This window comes from Periophthalmus magnuspinnatus, chromosome 15, assembly GCF_009829125.3.
Source record: "Periophthalmus magnuspinnatus isolate fPerMag1 chromosome 15, fPerMag1.2.pri, whole genome shotgun sequence".
Classification (NCBI taxonomy): domain Eukaryota; kingdom Metazoa; phylum Chordata; class Actinopteri; order Gobiiformes; family Gobiidae; genus Periophthalmus; species Periophthalmus magnuspinnatus.
The window spans coordinates 7719733-7732838 of record NC_047140.1 but is presented as its reverse complement, the minus strand read 5'-3'; the positions used below and the strand labels follow the sequence as shown (position 1 = coordinate 7732838).

Sequence of the window (13106 nt, the reverse complement as noted above, 5' to 3'; positions counted from 1 at the left end):
AAACACAGTGGAGCACTTCCTGTATTACCACATGGTGACATCACGAGGTGGAACAGAGTGTTCTCAGTTTGTGCAGAGTTTGTGTGTTAAACATATGTAACTGAAGCATTTAAAACTTATTCGTCATGTTGCTAATGTAATCCAAGCATCCTAATTATTCACCAGGAGTTTATAAGTGTTTTTCACAACTGTCAAAGAGGAGAATAGAGTTTTACACACCCGTATTACTTCTTGGTTTTCAAACTATTAAAGAAGCGGTTTTGAGGCAGACAAGTCTCTTCATATTATTGTATTTTCTGATCTATGTTGTAATGCAAACAGACGTGGAGTTGTGTTTTGTTTCATTCACACATGTTTAACACACAAACTCTGTATATTTAGGCTGAGTTCTTCTCTCAAACTGAAAACACTCTGTTCCACCTTGTGATGTCATGTGGTAAAACAGGAAGTGCTTCACTGTGTTTTTACTCCCTACATCTTCACTAGCTCACAACAGTCAATTTCGTGCAGTATAGGACCTTTACTTTATGGCATCAAATAGGGCTATATGGTAATAGGTTAGGGTGAAATACAAAATACAAGCATTTCCTAAAACCAACTTTATGAAATGACTGTTTCGAAATCCTAAGTCGCCTTCATATGAAAACATCGGTTCATCTCCAGGTTATATAATTAGCAAGTACAATGAGCGATCGATAAAGATGTGATGTTTGTGAGTGAGTCAGCTCTTTTGAATGGTTCCTCAACATGAACGATTGGATCCAGATCTGATTTTTTGAAAGAACTGAATCTTTTTCTTCCTAATTTGTATCCATTTTTACCCTGATTAACACTGAACCAACAGAAGAATCAGCTCAGAAGCAGAGGAGGCAACAGCAGTGAGAGATTTTAGCTAAAACAGATTTGGCATCATCATAATACAATTTGAATCATTATTATTATTATTGTAGTTTATTTAAATTCTGCATCATTTCAAAGGGTAAACACACTCCCACTCACAGTTTGAACCATTTCGAACACATCTGAACCTTGGCCGTTTCTCTCTGTGATTAGTCTGCTGTTAAAACAAGTTTTCACATTGGCTTCTGTCATAAATAAATACAAAAAGCGCCAATCTTTTGAATGGCTCTTTGAAAAGAACCGATCCAAAAGATTCAGATCGCATAAAGAAGCTGAAAGTCCCATTCCTTCTTCATGAGCTTGTTATTGTGAACGAACACCACCTTAAAAATCAGCTTAAACAAATAAAAAGGTTACAGGTTATTACCCTTGACACATGCTTGCACACATAAACAAAGACAGCGTTCCCTCTGTGACCTTGCTAACCCACATGCGCTTGTTTCCCTGCTCATGTTTTGGCATAAATGTGCTAGCGCGTCCGTGTACTAGCTCCTCTACACGCCTTTGTGCCGCGTTTGACGCCAACGAGGAGTGACTGTGTTAAAAGCATTAACATTTTCAAACCCCGAATCACTAATCAGGATGTTGTCTCGGGGAGGAGAGCCTTTCGCCGGAGCTATGCATTATTTAGCAACTGCGAGCTAGCATCTACACAAGCACGCTGCGAAAAACTGTTGTCAATAGAGTTAAACACTTGAATTCTGAATAATTCTTACTTGTAGAGATTTTAGTATTTATCTACTTTTCTATACTGTATTTCTGACTTTGGTTTGTTACATTTGATTAAAAGATAAAGATTCTATATTATGTAAAATGTGATATCATGAGCTTTTAGTTAAAATGTTGTTAAAACATTGTTACTTCCTAAAAAACATACATAGATTTATATTTTGTTCCATTCACACAGTTTAGTTAACCCTTTATTATTAGTCTGTCTACATCTCCAAAGCTCAAAATGCTGATGTCGTGAAGAGGTAATTTTCAAGTTAACAGCTACATTTTAACTTTAGTTCAGTAGAGATTGGCAATTCCAGAGTTAAAATGATCCAAATAATTCTAGTGAAGGCGTATGGAGTTTAAAAACACAGTGGAATACTTCCTGTATTACCATATGACATCACAAAGTGGAACAGAGTGTTTTCTGATTGAGAGAAGAACCTAAATATGCAGGGTTTGTGTGTTCAATATGTGTAAATAAAACAAAACACAACTCCAGGTCTGTTTGTGATGAGGAAACATTATAACAGATCAGAAAATAGTGTAATATGAGCACTTTAAATGTGCACGTTATAACTCGCTTGCTTCACCGTGGGGTTATTCCGTTGTCAGTATTGTATGAAACTCATTAAATAATAGAATGAATGACTAAACCCAGAGCATTTTTTGTCTTCATTGTGGTATCGTAGTCAGAATCAAGCCAATTCCTTGGTATCGAAATTGAGTTTGGAATTTTAGTATTGTGGAAAAACTAATCCCACGGAGACCAGTAGGCAACACCACCAGGCCAAGTTCGAAATTAGGCCAGAGCTGTAGAGGCAGCCCGCTCACAGTGAGAATACATGTTTTTCAATTTGTGCAAAAATTTCACCCATGAACAAGTCATTTAACACCGATGTGTGCAGCCCTCTGAATAGAGTTCACGTATCAATCTGGAACGGATCTCGTGATTGGAAACAGTGATGGGAAAGTTCAAACTAATATGATTGGTCGACGCGTCACAACAGCGGAACTAGCCGATAAATCAGACTTTAATTAAATCCAGTTCAGAGAAAAGCACAGGCGTCTTATCCGTCCATAAATACACAAAGCGCTTCTCTCCACCAGCAAAATGGTCCATATGTCCCATAGACAAAGAAGTGGACTGAGTGAGTGTGACGTCACCCACAGCGTTCAGCTCCAGCCAAACGAGGCTCATCGACGCTAGAACAGTTACAGGGGCGAATTTGGAGCCAAGTTCCACCTTTGGAATTCCGACGAGTATCATAGCAACCAAACAGCCAATCCGGAGCGAGGCTGTTGAAGGTAACACCCCTTACCTTACGCACCGCTGTTTTAGCAGAGAACTGGCACTTAGCAACACTGTCAATCAAACCTGTTGCTAACGCTAACGGGAGCGAGCTCGGAGAAAGAAGGTGCTTAATTTGTCTGTTATTAATGTCCATATCTTGATTTATGGACACAATAGTCAAATAAAAATAACAGGAGAAGAGCGAGTTAATGAGAACATTTAAGACCAAAATGACGAGTCTGACAGCAGCAGCTACAGAAAGAAGAGCCGCCATTTTTCAATAGAAAGTGAATTGGAGCCAGAGTCGATGGAGTCAGATCACTTCCTATTTAGAACAGGATGGCTAGCAGGTTAGCTATATCCATAGGCGCTAAAATAGATCTGAGTATGTCTGTCGGCGCATATTTGTTTTGGTTCGTTCGGTGTTGACTTCCGTCCAAACCACCATGCTGCCGTGTGATTGGTCAGCCACAACAAACAAACAAACAAACAAATAAACATATTGAACGCAGAAAAACCTTGAAAGTAATGCAGAAAAATGAAAGAAAACGAACGAAAAACTGAAAACTTGCAATTCGATGTCATTTAAATTCACATTGGCATTCATTTACAGTGCGAGCAGGCCCACATTACCAGACACCATCTTTGACTTTTTGATATGTTTCAGAGACGGAGATGAGAGGAGGACATTAAAGACGCGCCGTCCTGTAATGAGATGCTACGTACACAGTCTCCTCTATTTGCATCTAAAAACATCAGGAGCCGTCTGGCCATTGATCGGGCCTGTGATAGGTTTTAGTGTGTGGATCTGGAGTGATGAAAGGCAGCGGTAATGGGACAGACAGGTGGTTTAGGAGCGGGGGAGGGGAACAGAGCGCGCCCGCTTACTCACGTTTGGGTGCACTTATCTCCGCTTTAACAGAGGAGGGCGGAGTGTATAAATTCTCCCAGCGTGATTTAAGTCTGCGCCGCCTCGATATCATTATGTCCAATATGTCACATTCGGCAAGACCAGACTGAAGAAGTACTGTCAGCTGTTCTGCACCTGGATGTGAGCAGACAGACGTGGGTATAGTAGTCAAAAAATGTACTTATGTAAGAGTACTGTTACTTTTACTCAAGTAGGAGTAAAAGTATGCAGCTAGAAAGGTACTCTGAAAAGTACAATTTCAGTAAATGTAACTGAGAAATGTCTGTGTAATCCCTCAGTCGTCCAGGTCAGGGCTGGCTCTAGCTTTCAGGGGGCCCTAAGATGAATTTGTCACTGTGGCCCCCAACAGCAGGTCCTCCTGGTTCAGCTATTGACGATTCACATTTGAGAACATTCTGACTTTGCTCTCATCACCTTGACCAACTGTATTTGTGTTTATGTGACCATCATCAGACTGAAAACATCCAGAATGTCACAACTACTATAGTCACAAGAACAGCACACAAACATATGAGGGGGGGTCAAGATTTTGAAAATTCTAGACATTTTTTCTTTGTTTCTGCTGGATTTTAACGTGTTCCAGTTGGTGACAGTGGTCTTACATTTACATTATGTCGGGTCCTTGCACCGGCGTAAACACAGTTACCCTCACCAAGGTGTTAGGAGTGAAGACGTTTCGCTGCTCTGGTGGACACTGCCTTATATCTATCTGAACACGCACTGAGTACTGTAACTACAAGGCCTGTCACGATAACACATTTTTAAGTACGATATGTTGCTGAAGTAAATAGACGATAAACGATAATATTGAAACTAACTTATGCCACTGACACAAAAGCCCAAGAGCAGATTTAAACCACAAAAAATAATTCTATATGTGGCAAAGCAGCATGAATGAACATGTGCTGCATTAAATAAATGAAACACCAATGAGTCACAGAAGTAATTTATTCATCTCTCCACAATTGAACTGTTATAATATACAGAAAAATGGCAAAAAGCTCCCCACTGGTACAAAGAAAAAGTATTGTTCCATCTGTCATATATAAGGATAAGCTGATATAGTAATTACCGTGTCAGGCCTAGTAACTACCCACCTCTGGAGCAGATGCATATGAACCTAGTCACTCTGCAACAAAGACATTTTACTAATTTGCATGATAATAAAAATAAATAATTTGGCAGTTATTTTATTGTGTTGGAGAAATGTTCTTTCAGATGTGTGCAAAATTTGTATTGCTCCTGAATACTGAATAATAAAACAAAACTAAAATCGATGATATTTGTGCTTGCGCTCCAAAATGCAATCAGTTTTTGTGGAGTCGCAGGGCAAAACTCCTTTATCCATGTACGACGTACGACGGCGCAGAAAGCATTTATTTGCGGGAGCTGGAGTCGCACCGCCAACCTCTGTGTCAGTGGATCCGATCTTTTAACCAATGATGTTTATGTCGAGAGCGGGATTTGAACTGCCAACCTTCAGGAATTAATATTGATGAATCCAATTGTATAAAGTAGGTTTGATTGATACTAAGGAATTCACTTGTTGTGGAATTTCTAGAAGTAAAAACCTTTAAAAATATAAAATCAACAGAGAAGTTGTCTTGAATCAAAAGGTCAGAGTTATTGGATCAATTGTGCACAATCGTCAAAGAGCTGTTGTCCCTAATAGTGTCGTCTCGCCCTCAGCTCACAAATGAACATACAAACAGTGTATTTATACCATCAACACAACCGTACCCGTTTAGTCCAGTCCATGTGGCTCGAGGCCGCTGGACACATCGTCTCGTAGGCTCACAGACCCGTGCGTAACAGATAGTATCACAAAGGTCAAAGAGATCCACAACAACACAAGTAAAGATTGAGGATAAAGAATGCCATGACACACTCAATACTAGACACCAATTACGATACCAGAAAGAAGATTAAAAAAAAGTAAATAATTAGTACTAGAATGCAATTTTCTTACACAAAATAATAGTACTTTGTTTATGTTAGCATGAGGTCTTATGTTTGTTCTGATAAAGGTCAAAATCATACTAAAACTGTTCAGGAAAGCTCAAATTTGGTCCTGTTAATGTGATTTTTTGCAGTATCAATACCTGCTCAAATGCGTATCTAGTTTCAGTATTAGTTTCAGGTGCTTATAAACTTATCTTGGTGAATGATTAGGATGTTCAGAATGCTTAAGGTAAATGAGGAATAACTTTGGACCACTGCCAAACATTTTAAATAAACTAAATCTGTTTCTCACTTTTTTTAACAAAAGGAAAAATCTGGTACGCCGTCCATTTCATCCGGTTTTGTCTTGTTCTTGTGGACTCAACATTAGATCTTATATCAAATTGTGGGATTCGTGGGTGTTTCCTCCCACACTTATGGACAGACGCTGCATTTAACTATAAGATAAACTTGAGTAGTATTTTTTTTTAAGCATATTCTGCCTACACATCTGCTGGATTTCAAAAAGGTGGAGACAGATGATTTACTTATTGACATTTCAGGAAGGCAGTGTAATAAATAATGCATAAATACTGAAACAGCTTGTGCCATCGCGGCTTGTTTGGACCGCGTAGCCTGCTTCATGTTGTTTACAGTGAGAACATTCCACATTTCAAACCCTCCGCCCACGCTACAACGCCCAAATATTATGTTAACAGCACAAAGATCAGGTACGCAGGCAAACGCAGACACACCGAACATAACAAAATACGCCCGGTAGATGCTACGCGAGCTGCTAACACGAGCCGCGGATACGCTAAGTCGCTAACGTCTTTTATTTACGTATAGATAAGCCATCTGTCACGGGGGATCAGTTCAACTATTCTAAGAGCCTCCCTGCAGTTAATGAGCTGTCAGTCAGGGCTGTCAATCAAACTTCAGACAAAACAACACCAGAATTAAAGAAGCAATCACGTACGTCGCACTTTTCAAATCGGTCACCCAAAAAGTTTTATACATCCAGCTTTAAAGGTCTGTCTGAAAAGTCTCTCGTGGACAAGTATTGTAGTTTTCTAGCAGCATACTTTAACTAGTACTTGAGTAATATTTTCTATTGCAGTAACAGTACTCTTACTCGAGTCAAAGTCTAAAGTGACAAAAGTTTTATGTCGACAGTACGAAATGATCTCAACTTTTGTGTTTCTTGCACCGCTCCTCCAGATGTGATTTAGTTTGACTCTTTTTTGTGTCTATCCTTCGAAAATAACACATTTTGGGTATTATATATTGTTTTGTCCTTCCGAATACATTTACTTCAAATTATAAATCATACGTTATGTCCAGTTGCTCTCACTTTACTCTTACTTGAGTAGTAGTTTCCCCAATGCTATTTAATCGTACTTGGCCTCTACTGTAGTACATTGTGACTACTTTACCCACTTCTGTCTATAATTTACATATGTCAAAACTGAGAAGGGATTGAAACATATTAAAGACGGGGGTTTTAACTTGTTAACACATAATGTATTCAGATCAATGTGCTAACTTTTCCTTTAAAAATGCTAAATTTCCTGAAAACAACCTATTAACATGTTTTATAAGTTTCACTTTCGTTTCTAAGGGTCTGTCTCCCCTCCCTTTGCTCCCTGTGTTAAGTCACTCTCCCTTCAGAGCGCTGTCACAACACAATCCACATGTACCAGGCTTTTGCATATTTATGGGGAATTGTTGTAGGGAGCGTGGATGACGTAGGCTAACCGTAAAGAGCGTCTGAACAGGCCCCCGGAGAGATTGTAAAATTATTCAGACACGCATGGATGATGTCTAAAATGAGATTCAGAAATGTTTTTGATGAGGGACAACTTTATAACATAGTAGAAAGCTCAAAAAAGTCGGTTTTGCATAATAGCTCCTTTTTAAATACAAGGAATGTAATAAGGGGAAATTGCAATCTTTAAGAATAGATTTGCCTTGTTTTTGTTCAAAGCACCATATGTCGTTTCATCATCTTTTAAATTCCAATGAGATCTGTGGTCTTTGGAGTTTCTCTGAAATGTTTACAAAAAGAATATATTTATATGTTTTTCTTACTTGTGATAGAAGAGATTAAAAAGCAGATTTGAGAACACCTGCAGCACTGTGGTCAAAGTTTAAGTTTGTTTGGGAGTAAGATAAGTTCTTAATTTATGTTCCTACTTTTTATAGCTGAGGGTCATGACCAAAGGTGCAGAGGAAAATGATTTTTCTGCAGACAGAAGGAGCTGCCATAAATATTCTCGGATCACTTCAAAAGTGCTTCTGGGCCGGTTACGATGGTACTACATCTGCTAAACCTGAGTTAAGAGTTCAAACACTGCAGTAATTACGTACCAGTTTTACCTTCTTTTGTGTCTGTGTTAACTCTTAGTGAGCTGTACCTCCTTAAACAGTTTTCACCACCTCTCTCTCTCTCATCATTAATCTTATTTGGCACGGTGGTATTTCTTTGCATGAAATGTTCCACAGTAGAGCATTAAACATATCAATGCTCATGGAGACAAGCAGGTGACATGGAATTCTTACTAAAAGTTTTTTGGACTGAACTGCTCATTACCACATCACGTTGTCACCTTTTATAACAACAGTTCAGGCACCGAGCACCAAAACATGTCAACACGTAAATACATCTCCTACGCTATTATATATATATATATATATAAAACAAAAACAAAACACTAGTTACTGAAGTCAATATTCTCCTGAAACTGTAAAGGACAATGTAAGTCAGTACATACATTTAAATTACACCTTAAAACTTTACATATTAGAATAACAATAATAAAGACTATTCACCTTATTCTGGAAGTTTCCATGGGCACCGCCATCGTCATTCGGGTTGTATTATTTTGCATGAGGCTGTTGATCCTGACGGCAAAGCAAGTCTCCAGAGAATCAGAGCAGTATCGACTTGTTGGTCACATGAAAATTTTACTTTTACACAAATCAGCACTACTTTATATCAGATTTTAGTTTCATCACCCCAAAGAAAGTGCAGTAGATGGGGCGGAATATGGTCAATTCAAACATAGTATTGTCAGAACTATATTAAAGGCCCTATATTACACAAACTTGACTCTTGTGAGCTTTAAGTGATCACAAGGTGGAACAGTGTTTTCTGTCTGAGAGAAGAACTCTAAATCTACAGGGTTTGTGTGTTAACCACACGTGAATGAAACAAAACACAGCTCCAGATTTGTTTGTTATGAGGAAACAACATTATAACATACATCAGAAATAGTGTAATATGCACCTTTGACTTACAGTAGATCACATTCACTTGATGTCAACAAAACTAAATCCAAACTGAATGTGTAAATTATGTATTGGCTTTGAAACGCAGCAGCTGGTGCGGTCCTACTTTCGACGCAGCTTGTCAAAACGCGTGGGCTTAACCTGTCCCTGTTTCAATAAAGGATGTTTATCTTATGAGGGAACACAAGTGCCTAAGACCTTATTATCGACAGTATTTAGCACTATTTTGCACATATTAATATTTATGTTTATCAGAGCTATCTATTTTTTACTTGTTATTGTGGCCTAACACCATAGACTTTATATATAAGGATGAAGCTAACCTGCTAGCCGCCGCGTTCTAGATAGGAAGTGATCATGGACTGCACTTTTGGCTCCAATTCACTTTACATTAGATATATTGTCACCTCTCTCTGTATCTGCTGCAGTGAGCCTCATCATATTGGTCTTAAAATGTTCACCCGCTCTACTTGATCCTAGTATTTTTTTGCTATATCAAGATTTAAACAGGTTTTGGCGCTGTCTCAGTATCCCAGGTGTGTGAGAGTGAAAAGGCCCCCACGTCCCGGTTTAAAGTCCTGTGGGCACGTTTCCATATTTCAATTGCCTTCTTAATCCAGCGACGATGTTTGTTGTCCTCTGTCCCAGTGATGTTCGCTCTGTCCCAGTTATAATGTGGTTCTTGCTTTTACAATGGTTTATTTCTATTGCACAATTTGTACACAAAGTATTTCAAAGTGCTTTACATAATAAGAAAGACATTGAAATCACAATATAAACAAATCAAAACATAAATAATCATCATAAAGAGCAGAATTGTTTGGAGCCTGGATTCAAACATTGTCAAAGTAGAGGCCTGTCTCACATCTTCAGGAAGATTGTTCCAGTGTTTTAGCTGCACAAAACTGAAACACTGATTCCCCATGTTTAGTCCTGAATCTGGGCACCAACAGGAGGCCGGTCCCTGAAGTCCTCAGAGTGTGAGATGGTTCATGTGGCTCTAACATGTGGGAGATGTATTTTGGTGCAAGGCCAATAGTCAGAAATGGCTGATTTGGAAGACCAGATGAACCTCATTGGACTAATATAGGATCCAGTTTGCTGTTATTGTGCCCAAATGCTGGGTTTTATTGCCAGTGTAACCACGGGAATAACAATACTGTGTGCAAAACGGCACATGCTCTCCAAACTTTAACATCGTAAAAAATCCATAGCATGAACTCAAATTTGATAACTTCTATTAAGTATTAGACTCAATTGCATCATGAACTAGGTAAACATGTTAAACTGCACTGTTGTCTGTGTAATCCCACAGTCATCCTGGTTTAAATCTGTCAATTGGACACGTCTCTAAAAATTGACAGATTTAAACCTCGTCTTTTGCTATAAACTGCACTGTTATTTTTTTTTCTGGTGCAGTCTTCACTCGTAGGTCTGCAACAACACATCCAAACCTCGACCCTGGTTCTGTCTCAGTCCAGCACAGCATTTTCCGCCCTTCTTCCCTTTGACTCTGGGCCTTCAACCTCTGATGCTCTGAGATGTTGTGATAGAAGCAGGAGTGGAAAGATACAACAGTAATTCACTATATACAGTGTTCAATGTATCAGTACTCCAGACAGCATTATGACACTGTACTAGGGAACATGACTTTAGACTTTGACTACAAACTGGTTTAAATCAGGACCTCAGAACTACTAACGCTATCTGTCACCTTTGCCACCACTTGATTTAGCGAAGTGTGAGGAAGCTGTTTCTCCAGAGAATCTGAAGGCGTTCAGGAGGGTGGATTGACGTATTGTGCTATATACAAATGTTCTTGAGGAAAAAAAAAAATTCAAAGCCTTAGAATAACTGCAGGCTACTTCTATATGCTGTAATTGTCGATAAAGTTAAAAAGAAAAACTTTCTGCAGTGATGGAATGTAAAAGTAGTACTGTACTGTACTTAAGAATACATTTTAGGTATCTGTACATTACACTGTGTACGTTTTAAGTGGTTACTTTTTATTTTTACTTCACTACATTGTACTTTAACCTCCACCACTGAAATTTGAACATAATCACCATAAAGACAAGTTTTGTTTTTTTTTTGGTTTTTTTTTTTTTATGAAGCCATTGCACTGATTTGATAAATGGTATAGGACGCTAAAGGAAATGTCTGGGGAGAGGGAAGACATTGAAGAATTGCTACATTAATTGTAAACAGCCTCCAATTGCCACCATTATACCTGAAAAAAATTCTCGTGTATTAAGTTCACTGGTATCTGTATTCTGTACTTCCTCTACATTTTAGAGCTGAACTGGACAGTAAAAGTACTTTTCATTATTTTTTGAGACCTGCTGAAAAGGCTGAGGAGTTTAGTTTTAACACGTTTATAATTTGAGCAACTAAAATAGGAAAAAAAAGGTTAATTCAATTGTTTCAACTAAACAAAATTCAGAACAAATCTTAATCAAAGTCACTACATTTGAAGCTTTATAAGATCGCAAAAACAGCATGAAATACTTTTACTTTTTACTCTTTAAGTACATTTATAAACAGGTACTTGTATGTAATGCTTGTACTCAAGTAGATTTTTTCATGTGAAACTTTTACTTTCTATTTATTTGCCCTGGTGTCTGTCCTTTCACTTCCTGCACTGCCTTTGTGTTAAATATTTGTGACTGTTTCTCAGTGTTTAATAAAGACTGAGTCCAGCCCGATGCTTTCAGAACTGGAGGGAGATTTTTGCACTCTCCCACTGTTAACCTTTACTCCTTTTTTGCTTTGACACATCTGGCCCTAAGTATAGTCCAGCATTTCTTCACTTTTGCTTCTTCTTTTCCCAAGATCCTGGCAATCCCCTTCCAAGAATTATTGATTAAATTCTAAAGCAATGATCTTTTGTCTAGAATCATACAAATACAAATGATACAAATGTTGTTTTCTTTCTCCAAGTTTTTCTGCAAGGTCTGACAATTCACCCTGGAGTAATTCTGACAGTGGAGGATGAAGCACTCAAGTTTGTAAAAGTACACATACAGGGGTAAAAAGTTTCTCAAGTAAAAGTAAAAGTATCATATGAAACTACTTGTAAGTATTAAAGTACATGTTTAAAAATGTACTTTAAGAGCAAAAGGTATTTCACTCTGATTTGTGTTGTTGAAGTGTTGTTTGTGTACAATGTGTAAATGTAGTGATATTGATATTAATTAAAAATAATACATATTTTGGTCAACAGTAGCAATACAAATCAATGTCTTAATTTTCTCATGAATTTTGTGCATTTATTTTTATTTGCCTAAAACTGAAGTGAACTGAACTCGAAAACTTTAGTCAGGGTGTTACCACGGTAAAAATAACCCCTCAAATCATATGAAAATGCATTTAGTGGTGAAAGTATGTAGTGAAGTAAAAAGTATCCGCTCTAAAATGTACTTAAATAAATAGAGATACCTAAAAATTCAACTTTTACTTCGTTAACTTCCACTTCTGAATTTTGACCATAATCACCATAAAGAAGCTGGTATATAGTTTTTTTTTTTTAGTTAAGCCATTGCACTGACTTGAAAAATGGTACTGAAAGTTAAAGGAGATGTCTGGGGAGAGGGAAGACACTGAAGAATTGCTACATTGATTGCAAACAGCCTCAAACTGCCATCATTACACAAGAAGAATGTCTGCTATAAATGAAGTTCAGAAATGCATTTATCAAAACTACAGCATGTATTTTTATTGTACAATGTTCAGTGGTCATCAGGCTTTGGACAAGGCAAGATGCTTCAGCTCTGGACTACAACCAGAAAGAAGTGCTGTGGGAAGTGTCTGGGGAGGTGGAAGCCTGGACATTACCAAAAGACAATGAGAAAAGCCTGTGTTTTCTTGAAACGCTGTACCCATGTTATCATAGTGATGTCCCTATTTTTGTGGTAATGTAAAACAAGAAAACCTGTGGAATGATCGATCTTTCAGAATGTTTTTCCATGTGTATCCTTTATTCTCCTGCATTCAAGTTTTGACCTCTACCAGTACACGCCCACTGGAAGGTCCGCA

At 38.0% G+C, this 13106-nt stretch overlaps 1 long non-coding RNA gene across 1 annotated transcript in view; it reads left to right on the top strand.

Moving 5' to 3' along the window:
* The first annotated feature begins 2149 nt into the window (after positions 1-2149).
* The window catches only part of LOC129456861 (uncharacterized), a 138568-nt gene continuing 127611 nt past the window's right edge, over positions 2150-13106 (top strand). The window contains exon 1 of the long non-coding RNA XR_008648985.1: positions 2150-2180. This is a non-coding gene — a long non-coding RNA (uncharacterized LOC129456861). The remainder of the gene's footprint in view (positions 2181-13106) is intronic.